Source organism: Theobroma cacao, chromosome 4 (assembly GCF_000208745.1).
Source record: "Theobroma cacao cultivar B97-61/B2 chromosome 4, Criollo_cocoa_genome_V2, whole genome shotgun sequence".
NCBI classification, from domain to species: Eukaryota; Viridiplantae; Streptophyta; class Magnoliopsida; order Malvales; family Malvaceae; genus Theobroma; species Theobroma cacao.
In genome coordinates, this window is record NC_030853.1 from 15,571,684 (window position 1) to 15,586,834 (window position 15,151).

At 32.6% G+C, this 15,151-nt stretch overlaps 1 long non-coding RNA gene across 2 annotated transcripts; it reads right to left on the reverse strand.

The window, feature by feature from the left end:
* On the reverse strand, positions 439-2,119 carry LOC108661697. 2 transcript variants are annotated; one of them, XR_001927469.1, is made up of 3 exons: positions 2,079-2,119; positions 1,349-1,422; positions 439-478 (listed from the first exon to the last, which is right to left on the reverse strand). It is a non-coding gene; the product is annotated as an uncharacterized LOC108661697 (long non-coding RNA). The 2 variants fall into 2 exon arrangements; XR_001927467.1 differs by lacking the exon at positions 439-478 and adding an exon at positions 926-965.

Genomic DNA, 15,151 nt, shown 5'->3' on the forward strand with positions numbered 1-15,151 from the left:
CAAAATTCAAGGGATTACAAATTATTTCCAAATCAGAACATAACATTTTGTTTTCTAGCTCATAGGGGCATTTTCGTCATTTCATTTTTTTTTTTGAAAATCTCAAAACTTGCTAAAAATGTAGTAGGTAAGCAGAAAATATATATTTAATGATTTAAAAACAAATTAAGTATCTAAAATGTTTATTTGAAGTGAAAATTTGACCAATTGAATATAATAAAAATATTCAATAAAATAAACTATTTTCTTGTAAAATAATTTTCATAAAACTATCGGTACATAATTCTTATAGCGTAAAAGTTAATTATATTCATATATACTATAAAGCAAATAACCAAAGCATAAAATTTCTTTTACAGTGACACGTGAGCCCACCTCTAACCAAAATGCATCGAAAGCTGAAAACCTACAACTTTTATCGATTCGAGTCCAAATGAAAGTCCTTGTCAAAATCAGCTAACTATGGAATTCTCCGAGCCTGAAATGTGAGAAAATGAGGGTGGTGAGATTATAAAATCCTAGTGAGTAAACAGATATCATATAAACTATCTAAAGTCGAGTAAATGGAGACAATTAAAATAAATCATCATACTGTAATTTCATTACCTTTCAACTCATTTCAACCAAATAAAATCAATCCATAAAAATCGAGCAATCAACTTGGCTTATGAATTTCTTAAAACTTTGGCTCGTGCCAAAACTCATACTCGGTGATACCTTGCGCAGGGCATCCAACCGAGTCGCCAAGGCTGTTAAAATTTTTATATACACTTAATATATATTTTTAGTTTGAGAAAAATACAGCAGTTCCTTGGCGTTGGCTGAGTTCCCCTTCACGTGGTGGTTTGGCGTGAAGTGAACCCTAAGCTATACCCCAGGAGATACCCTACGCGCCTCTCCGTTCGAGGTAATAATATAATGGAGTTTACCGTGCCCCTCTAATAGGCTGGTCCACGGAACCCCCTCTGCAGTAAATAATTAATATATACTCCACCAATTCAATAAAATTCATTCTAGCATGGCATGGCAATTTATCGCAATCTAGCCTCTCAAGGCTGAATACACAATACAAATAATTCTGACACCAAAATCAGTTTAGCCATTCATGCTCATATATTGTCATAAGCCATTCAATTTAAAACCATAAATTTACAACACAAGCAGGCAGTCTCCAATTACTCTATTTTCAAAACCAATATTCGATTTTTCAGAAAATTTATAAAATCATTTTATAAAATCACAATTTCTCTTAAAACATAGCAATTTACCATTTAAACCCATTTTTCATAAAATCACACAATTGTATAAAACTACTCTAGATAATTAAGACGATAATAAGTTTACTCACAGTATTAGGAGTAGAAATACTCCTATCTTCCGCCCTCGGGTGCAGTCTCTTACCCGAAACAATTGACTCACCACCTATCCATAATCCATGACACAAAATTCAATAAATTGTGTCAATTTATCATAAATTATTTCAGGCTCTTATCCATGCGTATGCACTAGATAGGATTTGAAATGTCTAGACAATCGCTTAATTGCGGTGTCCGACCTAACTCGCCTATACACGGTGTAAATTCCTAAAATCCCCAATTCGACTCCAATTCCATCCATTTCAATTTCAATTATCCAATTATATCCACAATACCTCAATGACTGTGAATTTGGTCCAATTTATCAGTCCGGACTATAAATTACGCTTTTACCCCTAGTGGGTAAAAATTTCAATTTATTGCACCGAAAATTCCCATTTAATTTCCAACCTCATAATTCATCATTTTTCCACCCAATTCTCTTAAAATAAAGTCAACCTCATCCTCACATACCATTGGCTAGATTCGGCCTAGGGAAATTCATGGAGAAGATAAATATTTTTCTTGTTGTTTTACTCATAAACATGCTAAACTAACACTAAACACTAACATAGCTCAAAATCAAATTTATCTAACAACTTTCTCTCTCTAAACCCATATGACCAGAATTCAAATCATCCTCAAATCACATGATTCAACCATGAAAAATGATGGAAAATGCATGGGAAAGGTAAAGCACAAGACAAATTTAAGAAATGTTACCTTTTTTCACTTGATTTTTGAATTTCCACCTATTTTCCCTTTAAATTTCTTAGCTAGGGTTTTATTTTCTCCTTTCTCTCTCTTGTTTCTTGCTTGGCCGAATGTTGAAGAAGAAGAATGGGTGGGCTGATTTTTTTTATGCCTTTTTATTGTTTAATGAAATAATATTATTTTATTCATATTTTAAATATTTTATTAATTCATTTTTTTTTCTAGCCATCCACTTGTCCTATTTTTTTCACCATGCATTCCCTTTGACTTATCCAAGTCTTAAGTGAAATTTCCAGATTTTTCCAAAGTTTTGGTGGAGCAAATTTTTCAAAATTACACTTTTGCCCCCGAACTTTTCAAAAATTACATTTTTACCCCAAAAATTGAAAATTTTCCATAATGCATAATTTTCACTCCTCATACTCATTTCACACTCCAAATAATTAAATTTGATCAAAATCCTTTCAAAAAATTAAATTTTCGATTTCGAATGGCAAAATTACCATTTTACCCTTTTACTCCAAATTATACCGAAATTAAAATTTTTCACTTCTAAACCTCAAATCTTACTCCAATAAGTCAAATGGGGCCAAAAATCTTTTCTAAAAATTTCCATTTTGTCCCCAGGTGGCAAATGACCATTTTGCCCCTAGATAGCGAAAATTCCGGTTTGACTCCAAATTGATCCTCGAACTCCGAATCACCATATTAAACCATTCTGGGACTTTAAAATTCTTAATTTCATCGTAAATTCTCTATTTGATCTAGTTCGAGGTTTAAATCAACTTTGTTGTACGTCTAGGTATAATACCGACTTTTGTAAATTTTTTTCGGGACTCTCTTAGCATGCAAACATGCTATCCATCACATGTATGTCATGACAAATATTTTTATAGAGTCGGGCTTGTCATCTTCTCCCCCACTTGAATCAACCATATGATCTTTCTTCTTGACTGATTTCGACATCCGGCTAAATATTAATATTTTAAAAATTTTATCTTGTCTCCTTGGTACCTGAAATACCTTATTATGCCTCACTTGACTTCTGAATCGCCTTTTATCTCACAAATTCTCCTCTGATAAAATTATTATTATTTTATTGTTATTTTCTCACTTGCGAAATATTTTATCCTAAACTACTCCTTTCGTCTTTTATCACTTTTAAACATTTTAATTGACCTCAATTTGCATTCGATCAACTTTATTTATCACCATATCAAAGTATGGGGTATTTCAATCTCCCCCACTTAAATAGAATTCGTCCTCGAATTCCCGTCGATGTTGCGTTATCAATCTCCTTCTATGATCCTACTCCTTGTTCCTTCTATAGGGACATTCAATTTATTCACCTCGTTCACCTTCAGTTCAATTAAATGCTTTATTTATGGCAATTATCATCCTTTGGAACTGGATCAGTAATACTTTTCACAACCATGATCTCTTATATCGAGACACTAAGCATGCCTTTATCACCATTATTAAATTTGAACCATAACTTCACCTCAATTATACTGATTTCGATCACATATCATACTTACTTATGTATACCTAATCATCATTTTATTAATTCGCTCCGTACCAAATTTCTCAACCTTGATTCATCCATCTTATACTGGTCTATACACTTCCTTTAATAGAGTTCCATTAAGAACTTAAACAATCCAAGGTTTACCTTCAAAGTCACTCATAACTTTAATCGTTCATTGCATGTCCGTTAACACTTTAGCTCACTGACCTCTCTGGACACTATTTCAAAATCTCCCAATTACTGAGAACCATTCTTCACTTTAGTTAGTAAAATTATCAATTTCATATATACATATATACATGCATTTTCAAATGTCAACATCTCTCTTTATATATAGGAATCCATGTGTTCACATGCCTTGGACTACATTCCCCCTTTATTCATCCGTATCCCAATCCTAGTTTCAATATAATAATTCTTATAGTGCATGTCAACCTTCTTATTATACTTGTGTATAACTTCATATCATTCATATCATTTCCAACCATATGTTTGAGTTTCCTTATACTATATATCATTCATCACAATGTCATCTCCATTGAATTATAATCTATTATGCGTGTATGCTTTATAATCCTATTGATGCCTCAAAGATTTATCTCAACTTGATCATTGCATCTCATGCAATACCACAATTCCTAAGAGTCATCCTTTTGTCCTTAATCATCTTTCATGCCTCTATATTACCTTGTATCTTTCTTGCATTACGATATTGATTTGTCACTTAAGACTCGAACCCATTTGAATCATGTATGCCTTAAGCATTTTCGAATTCCAATTTCCATAATATATTAGGAAAGTTTCATTATCTGACTTCATTTTCAAGGTCAACTTCTATCATCCTTTGTTCCACTCCTTCATATGAACATAACATCATTCTTCCTTAACCAATTTATAAATTGTACTTGAAATTGTAAAACTTAAAACTAGATTCTCCTCAAGTATTTTTCAATATTAATACTAATATCACTCTCAGCTTACAGCTTCCTTTTTATAATCACATAACTTAGTGCTTGCTTTAACGAGATCCAGAGCAAAACTTCTCTTGAGTATTTCCTTGGGAATATCTATCTTAAACTTATGTCTCACAGCATGTGATCCCTTAACTTGTGATTTAGCCGTTAGGCTTCTCAGCAAGTTTTAAAAATTTTACGTTTCATACTTGCTGTGTATGATTATAATCTCTTCTCAAAGATGTTTATGTATTCCTAAAACACTTAATCTTAAAGATATATAAATACGTACTCATCCATTCAATCCCTAACTCATCTTCATAGGTTTCTAGGGTGCCACACAATTAGCCTCATGTTGTTACTAACCCTTGTCATTTTACTGTATCAAAACAGATATTACAAATTCTCGTAATGATATTCTATATAAACTGATTTTCTATACCAGTCTCGTAATTCTTCCTTCACACTTTCATTACTTGGTATCTCATCTCAATATAGTCATCTCAAGAATCTTTAAATTTTTTTTCTTTTAATTATATGCCTATATACAAGGCAATAAAGAAGTTTTTCAATTCATTTGGGTAAACATTCTCCAGAATATTTAAGACTCCCAGATAACAAAACACAATGACCAACAACCAAAATTCAATTTGTAAGCTCATTATCGTGTCACTCCCATCTTACTCATGTATCATAGGCGTGAGGTATTCGGAGCAGTATAGCGTTGAACAGTCAATGCTGAAGTACTGTAGCTATTAGAAATTTTCTCATCAAAGCTATTTGTCTGCATTCAAAGTCACCACATCAATCATTCTCAACCAGTGGTTTCCCTTCTAGATATATATCATGAGTTCCATAAGTATAGGTACCTTCTATTTTCTTGTCATACACACTAAGCCAGATTAATACTTTCATCTCATGTCATCTTTTGACTTTTATCAACATTCATAAAATTCCACCTCAAAACATCCTTTCCATACAGTGTAATAAATTCATGATACATATACCACTCCACACATAAGTTGCTTACTATCTACAACTTTCCTCAAATTTATTGTCATCCCTATCCAATTATCTTCTTTGTCTTATACTCCAATAATCTTATTGACTTTCGGTATAATTAACTACGAAAACAGCCCAGCTTCCTCCTCACTTTATTCTCGCAATCCTTACTGAATCAAAATTTTATATTCCCCATATTCCATAATTTAACTTCATTGGGTTATATTTGTGCCCAACTATTACCTCATAGTGTCATAACATCACTGAATAATCCCCTTCATGCTTAAATTACAATCATTAACGTAATCACATTATCCATTCCGAATGTCATTTATAACCTTATTGCTTCCTTCTATAACCTTCCTCAATAATTATATTACCAATTTATCCCTATCATACTAAAGATTCCCATATACCTTCAGTTACTTAAACAGCCATTTTATAATACATTCTAGTCCTATACTTTAAAAGCCAAACTATTTTTACTTCTTTGTATAGATAATTATTATCTCTTTTACACAACATTTACTTAGAGTTAAGGTAGTGTAAAATCCTACGAAAATATTACATGTCCTTGGGATCATCATCTTAATCTGATCTTATCGGAAGATTTTACTCCGAGTCCTCCTGAAGATCCTCTTCTGGGTTTTCCTCCTCTTGAGATTTTTTTCCTTTGCTCCTCAATCCAAGCTTGTTGTATTCTCCTATATTCTTCATCACTCACCGGTGCAGCATTTCTTCCACAACCGGGAGGAAAATGTCGTACACTTGACACTTTTCTAAGGGGTCTACTTGCCACTGTTATTTTCTCCTTATCCTTTTCTGGTTGTCCCCTTACATTTCTCCCACAGCCTGGTGGAAAGTGTCGGACTACTCTCACACTCTTCCTAGAACGAATACCTCCTTCGGCTATCCTTAATTTTCCCTTTCTTTAGTATATTCCTTAGATTCTCTCAAAAGGGAACCTCTTATGCTTACATTAATATTATTACTATCTGCACTTTTTGGACTACTCGATTCGGGCTGCCATCGGCTCCTAACAGTAGAATCTAGAGATCCCTCACTAATACTATGAGAGGCGTCGGGACTACCGTCTCTCCTAGATATGGTGTGTATGTCACCAGTGCACCTCAAAACCTATATGCAATCAAATAGTAATTGTTTAATTATTTATGCATCTCAAAAGTAGGTAAATTTCTATGTAGATGCATATATTCTATTCAATCTAACATAACTTAACTTAACTTAACTGAATTTGGGGCCACGCAGTGTCAATGTGGATTTCTTAAAACAACTTTAAAACCAAAGACTTTAAAATCCAAAGCTTTAAAATCAAAATATCTGATCTTTAAACCATGCTCTGATACCAATAAAATTGTCACGACCCGGAACTCCCCATCGGGCCCGTGACAACCGCCGCGAGGCCTCAACAGACATTCTTCACCCCGAATGCCGATTGAAACCCCGCAAGGCTTAGCATCAACTTCCGCATCTCCCCGGTGAGCAACAGTTATTAAATCTCGCATTTCAAAAAAATCATAAGTCATTTTCAAATAAGAACAATAAAATATTATTTTCTGGCTCACAGGGGTATTTTCGTAATTTTTCGTCAAAAATCTCAAAACTTGCTAAAAATGTAGTAGGTAAGCAGAAAATATATATTTAATGATTTAAAAACAATTAAGTATCTAAAACGTTCATTTGAAAGCAAATTGTTGACAACTAGTACTATTCAAAAATAATAAATAAAATATTCTATTTTCTCATAAAATAAATTTTTATAGAAATATTCGTAAATAATTTTTCGCACATGAAAGTAAAGTAAAAATTGTATGAATAGAAATACAGATAACCAAAATATAAGTTTTGATCTGCAATGACACGTGGGCTCCAATTGACCAAGAGGATGTAAGACTGTGAACTCTTACTTTCTATAATGCAGTTCCGAGCTTAGTTCTCGTCCTACTCGACTATCTACAAACTGTCCTGAGCCTGAAAAATGTATAGGAAGAAGGGGTGAGATTTTATAATCCCAGTGAGTAAACAGATACCATCTAAAGTATCTAAAGCCGAGTAAATGGAGACAATTAAAATAAGTCATCATACTGTAATTTCATTACCTTTCAGTTCATTTCAACCAAATAAAATCAATCCATATAAATCGAGTAATCAACTTGGCTTATGAATTTCTTAAAACTTTGGCTCGTGCCAAAACTCATACTCGGTGATACCTTGCGCAGGGCATCTAACCGAGTCCGCCAAGGCTGTTAAAATTTTGTGTACACTTAAAATATATTTTAGTTTGAGAAAAATACAGCCGTTCCTTGGCGTTGGCTGAGTTCCCCTTCACGTGGTGGTTTGGCGTGAAGTGAACCCTAAGCTTTACCCCAGGAGATACCCTACGCGCCTCTCCGTTCGAGGTAATAATATAATGGAGTTTACCGTGCCCCTCTAATAGGCTGGTCCACGGAACCCCCTCTGCAGTAAATAATTAATATATAATCCACCAATCAATAAAATTCATTCTAGCATGACATGGCAATTTATCGCAACCTAGCCTCTCAAGGCTGAATACACAGTATAAATAATTCTAACACCAAAATCAGTTTAGCCATTCATGCTCATTTATTGTCATAAGCCATTCAATTCAAAACCATAAATTTGCAACACAAACTAGCAGTCTCCAATTACTCTATTTTCAAAACCAATATTCGATTTTCCAGAAAATTTATAAAATCATTTTATAAAATCACAATTTCTCTTAAAACATAGCAATTTACCATTTAAACCCATTTTTCATAAAATCACACAATTGTATAAAACTACTCTAGATAATTAAGACGATAATAAGTTCACTCACAGTTCTAGGAGTCGATGTACTCCTAATCCCAGTCTCCAAGCACAATCTCTGTACTTTTACCAGTGTACTTTGCTCACCACCTATCCACAATGTACAATACATAATTCACCACATCAATGCTTGACCATTATAAAATCAATTCAGGCTCGGTATATATGCATGATATGATATACAACTTATCCGACTACCGCTTAAATGCGGTGCTGACCTAATTCGGCCTATTATCTCCAATTTAACTCCAAATCAATTCTTCTCACTTTCTACACTCCAATTATACCTAAATTACCTTAATGATTGTGAATGAGATTCAATTTATCAGTCTCAATAGCAAATTACGAAAATACCCCTAGTGGGTAAAAATTCGTATTTTTGCTCCGAAAATTCTCATTATTTTTCTAGGCTCATAATTCATCATTTCTTAACCAATTCTCCTAGAATGAAAATCAAATTCATCCTCACTCAACACATGGTAAATTCGGCCATTAAGGGTTGTGGGAGAAAATAAATTCTTTTCTTGTTGTTTTGTTTCTAAATATGCTAAACTAACTTAAAACACTAACATAACTTAAAATCAAATTAATCTAACAACTTTCTCTCTCCTAACCCATTTTTCAGAATTGAATTCATCATAATAACTCAATATTCAACCATGAAAATCAAGAACAAAAGCATGGGTAAGCTAGGTATCAAGGAGAACTAAAGAAATTCTAACTTACCTAGCTTGTTTCCTTGATTTCTTCACTTTTTCTTTGAATTTTCCACCTAGGTTTTCTTGTTTTTCCCTTTGTTCTTCCTCTCTTTCTCTCTCTTCCTTGCTTGGCCGGCCATATGAAGAAAATGGGCTGATTTTATGCCTTTTTAATAAGAAACAATAAAATAATAAAGGTATGACACATGTCATTTTCTTATTGGTCCATTTTTAAAATTTTAAAATTTTAATCCTTTTTATCTCCACCACACAATTAGTCAATGGTCAAAATGAGGATAAAGGAAGACCATGTGCTGGAAAAATGTCCTGGTGGTGGAAAATTACAATTTTGCCCTTGGGGTGGCAAAATTATCATTTTACCCTTTTACTCCAAATTATACCGAAATTAAAATTTTTCTCTTCTAAACCTCAAATCCTACTCCAATAAGTCAAATGGGGCCAAAAAAAATCTTTTCTAAAATTCCCATTTTGTCCCCAAGTGCCAAATGACCATTTTACCCCTAGATAGCGAAAATTTCGATTTTACTCCAAATTGATCCTCGAACTCCGAATCACCATATTAAACCATTCTGGGACTTTAAAATTCTTAATTTCATCATGAATTCTCTATTTGATCTAGTTCGAGGCTTAAATCAACTTTGTTGTACGTCTAGGTATAATACCGATTTTTTTTTTTAATTTTTCGAGACTCTCTTAGCATGCAAACATGCTATCCATCACATGTATGTCATGACAAATATTTTTATAGAGTCGGGCTTGTCATCTTCTCCCCCACTTGGATCAACCATATGATCCTTCTTCATGACTAATTTCGATATCCGGCTAAATATTAATATTTTAATATTATTTCATTAATAAAATATTATTTTATTCTAAAAATTTTATCTTGTCTCCTTGGTACCCAAAATACCTTATTATGCCTCAATTGACTTTCGAATCGCCTTTTATCTCACAAATTCTCCTCCGATAAAATTATTATTATTTTATTGTTATTTTCTCACTTGCGAAATATTTTATCCTAAACTACTTCTTACATCTTTTATCACTTTTAAACATTTTAATTGACCTCAATCTGCATTCGATCAACTTTATTTATCACCATATCAAAGTATGGGGTATTTCAACATGCGTCCGGATTGTTTTAATCCATATAAAGATTTATTTAATCTGATCGAATAAAATTTTCAAGAATTCAAATTTTTGTGCTTCAGGCAATTTAAATCCTTTAGGATTTTTTATGTAAATATTGAAATCAAATGAGTCATATAAATAGGTTGTAACTACATTCATTATATGTATTTCAATCTTCTCATATATTGCTAGACTAGTTAATATAAAATTGTAATTGCATCCACCATAAAGAATATATCACTTCATATTCAATATCAAGAACCAGGTCTTTGGCTAAAACCTTGTGTGACAAGCCGTGCTTTATATCTCATAATATCATTTTTCTCATTTCATATTCGTACAAATACCCATTTATATTCCATAAATTTTACATTATTTGGTGTACAGACTACAAGTCCAAAAACTTCACATTTTGCAATTGAATTCAATTCCACTTTGATTACATTTTTCCACATTGGCCACTCATTTCTTTGTCTACATTCTTCAATAAATGTAAGTTCAAGATCCTTATTTTCTTTCATAATATTGAGCTCTATATTATATATAAAAATATTGTCGACGTTTATTGCATTCTAGTTTCATTTTTTCCCGTCATGACATAATTGATTGAGATATCTTCATTTTCAATTATTTCAGATACTTGCATTTCTTTTGAAATTTTATCAATTATGTTAGAAGTTTTTCCTAGAGTTTCTACTTCTTTTTTCTAGCCATCTTGAATATTTGCTCCTTTTCTTTTTTAAAGATTTTAACTTTGAAATCGATTGCTCTCTATGTTTTTTGCATGTCTTGTCCTACAAGGACATTAATGTTAATAGGAGCATTTGCAGCTGATATATAAGATTTGATTATTCCTTTTAGGTAAGTAAATACATTTGGTAACTGATTTACTATATTTTGTAAAAAAATTATCTTTTGAACTTCAAATTCATATTGATTTATACGAGAATCAAAACTAGATAATAATAATTCATTCTAAAAAATTTTCTTTTCCAATTACTTATTTTCTCCCATTAATGTTGAAAAATTTGATTCATCAAAATAACAATCGACAAACTTTACCATAAATAAATCTTCTATTGATAATTTTAAATATTTAATTACAAATGAAAATTCGTATCCAACTTATATTCCTAACTTCCTTTGAGGATCCATCTTTGTACATTGTGATGGAGCAATTGAAACATATACCGCACATCCAAAAATTTTTAGATGAGAAATATTTAATTCCTAACCATAAACCAATTGTATACGGAGAATTTATAGTAATTCGTTTGACTTGATGCATACAAATGCTACTACATCCAAAATGATATGCCCCCAAGCAGACATTGAAAGTTTGGATTTCATAAGTAATGGCCTTGCAATTAGTTGAGAGTGTTTAATAAACGATTCTGTTAGACTGTTTTGTGTGTGAACATAAGCAACAGATTGTTCAATAGTTATTCCTACTAATATGCAATATTAAAAACTTGAGATATAAATTCACCAACATTATCAAGACAAATAATCTTGATTATATAACCAGGAAAATGTACTTGTAAATGAATGATTGCAAATGCCAAATTGTAAGCTGATAATAAGCACATATATAACCATATAGTTGATACTTCAATTAAAACTGTAAAATATCTAAATGATTTATATGACGGATATATGAATCCACATATAACCCTGAATAATATTAAAAAATGTAAAAAATTCAGTCTTAAACTTTAACTGGTGATAGCCTTATAATTTATTTACCTTCAAAACAAGCAACACATAGAAATTCATTAAATCGAAAAATCTTTTAGTTTTTCAATGCATGATCATATAAATTTTTAATAATTTTTTGCATCATTATTGATCCGAGATGATCCAACTGGTCATGCCAAACATTAAAATCATTAAGCTAATAGAAATAATTGGCAGCACGGTTGCCCACAAAACCAGAAACGACTAAAACCAAAATCAGCGGAATGGACACGACAGGTTGGGAGTGCCTACCGGATGCCAAAATCAGCCTACAGAACAGATGCGAGCTACTCGATTCCACACGAAAGTCCCCAAAAGCTATATATATCCGCACAAGGCAACAATTAATTGGAATGAGTCTTTCATAACTCAATGAGTAGGCGCGGAAGTAAACATGCGGAAACGGGAGAGTTTAGTTATTTATTTTAACCAGAACTAGTATTATCCAAGTCACCGCCCTTACATTTTCGAACCCATTTACCTTAACAGAATCAAAATCATAACTGGTTCATTGAAGCATATTCTGCATACCAGGCATAACAAATTTCAGGCGTATTTTAGAACTATTTCACGTCCCAATTCTCTTAGGCGCTATCAGACATGTGGAAACAGAATTTAAATGGAGCAAACTAGCCTCAGAAGTCCATAAGTAAATAACAGAAGCATAGTCACAGAGAAACAGAAGTTCATGAGCAGAAATAGAGAATGACAGAATGCTTATCTAAAGCTGATCGGATATCCAGGAAAAAGATGCTAAGGCTCAAACCTTTCCCCCAGCACCAACAAACAGAAAGATTTAATTAAAACATTGCCCAACTTGTCTTTAACTCCTTAACCTTCACAGAATTACGTCTGTAGCTAACCATTCGAATCATAAGTTAGATGGTAAGTACAACAGATTCTAAGCTCACTTTGGAACTAATTCAAGTGCCCAATCCAAGAGTCTTAAGCAAACAGATCAAACTAGAGTTTAGTTGACAGAAACTCACCTTGAAGGCACATGTGCAAAAAACAAAGGCTTATAGCAGCAAACAGCAACTTACGAATCGAAACAGATTATCAAAAGCTCAGCCACAGAAAACATAAGACAGACATACCAAATATGGCAGAGCTTAAAGCTTACTTTCAAACTAGGCCAAACTTCAAGTCTCCCAGACTAAGTCAGAATTGCCCAGCAATTTAAACTAAGCAAATATGTCTTAGGCATTCATCACAGAGGAAAAAAAAAATACAATATGACAAAGCATGCACGCCTTAGAAGTGCATGAACATAAAACAGAACTTCATTAAAATAAACAGATACATATTAGAGTAAACAAATGTATATCAGACTCATTCGGTGCCAAAGCCACCGATGGAATAACCGGTCTTATTCGATCATTACAGACTCGTCCGGAACCATATTCATCAGATGGAATAGCATACTACACAGACGCATTCAGCATTATATAGAAAACACGAACAATGTGGTTTATACAGCAGAATAGATTTTTCCAGAAAGCCTTTTGAAGGTCAAAAGGTATAGAATGCTGGTTTCCCGTGTTACAGATATATATATATCTCAAAACTCCCACACTTTTTTTTTTGAGCCTCCCACACCACCTAAACAGAATAAAATCTCAAAACTCGTGTTTTCAGAAAGTTCCAGGATTTCTAAGCATAACTCAGTTTCATTTCTTTACTAACAACTTCCAAACTAAAATCTCAGAATTTCCAATCATCAATATACCTCAAACTCTTACCTCAGTGGCCAACCCAAAGCACCCTAACTCCAAATTGCTTCAGCTTGAGCCAATTGTGGCTTGGCTTTGGTGTGTGTTTCTAAGCCCCAAAGTGCCGCTACAATGCCTGAAGATCTCAAGGGAAACTTGGGAGCTCATGGATAAAAGAAGAAAGCTTAAGTTTTCTTTCACCAAAGCAAGGGGCGGACAGAACAAAGGAGTTTCAAGCCAGCCTCGAAACTGCTGTTTTCTTTGGTTTTTTTTTTTCTTTTTGGGCCTTCTTGGGCCTTCTTTAATTAAGGGTTCATTCCTTTTTTTTTTTTTTGAGCTTCAGGACCCAGCAGCAAAAATAAATAAATAAAAATAACTTTAGCCGACATCTCTTGGGCTTTTGTTCCCCATCAATCCATTTTCCACACATATTTTTTTTCTATTATTATTATTATAAATTCTCTCTCAATTTTTTTTTTACAACCAATTGAGGTTAAACCCCTATACACTAAGCTCAAAATTAATTCTCCACATTTTTACTAAGCATATTATTACTCTATAATGCACGAGTATAAAGAACTAGGACGTTACATTAGATTTTAATCTTTGAATCGTTTTTAACATTTTTATCCGTTTGTTGCATTATTCCGTTAATAACTGAAAAGAATATTCATGTGAAATACTAAAAGCACATTCACATGATATTTTATGTAATTTTACAATGTGGTGAGAATAATTTGATGAAAACATCAAAATAGAATCATTTTAAAATGTTAAGAATTCAAAGATTAAAACCACTAATTTTAGTGTCTTCTACCTTCTTTTTCTTTACACTATCTCTCTTTATTACTTTTCATCAACACCAGTCACCACCTTCATCTTTATTCTCTTTTTTTTTTTTGGTTTAATACATAGCCCAATAACAACAAAAGTTTTAAAATCAAATATTTCTCTAATAACATGTACAAATCCGATAATTTGAAGCATAATGAGAGTAGATCTAATTTCCATCAATAATGGTCTATATATTTGACTTTCAGCCAAGCTCTTGTGAGGTTCATTTTAAACTTAAAAATGTTATAGGATGAAATTTTATGAGATTTGAATTATTATTTTTGGTAAAATATTGTAATTTTGTCCAAGTTTTGTAGTTGTTGTTGAAAAATTCACTGTACAGTGTGTTGGTGATACTAATGTTAGGATTGAAGTCATAGTGGTGCGTGGAGAGAAGAAGAAAGTGATCAAATTGAGAGAGATACAGGAAGAAGGGGAAGAAAAAGAAAGGAACCATTATACCACACGAATGAGAATACACACGAGGGGAAGAGGAAGGACACAGAGGAAATAGGAAAAAGAAAAGAAAAGAATAAAAAAAATTCTACCTAGTTTAATTAGAACAATTATTACTTAATATTTTTAGAGCTTTATTTTTAACTTCAAAATTATGAAC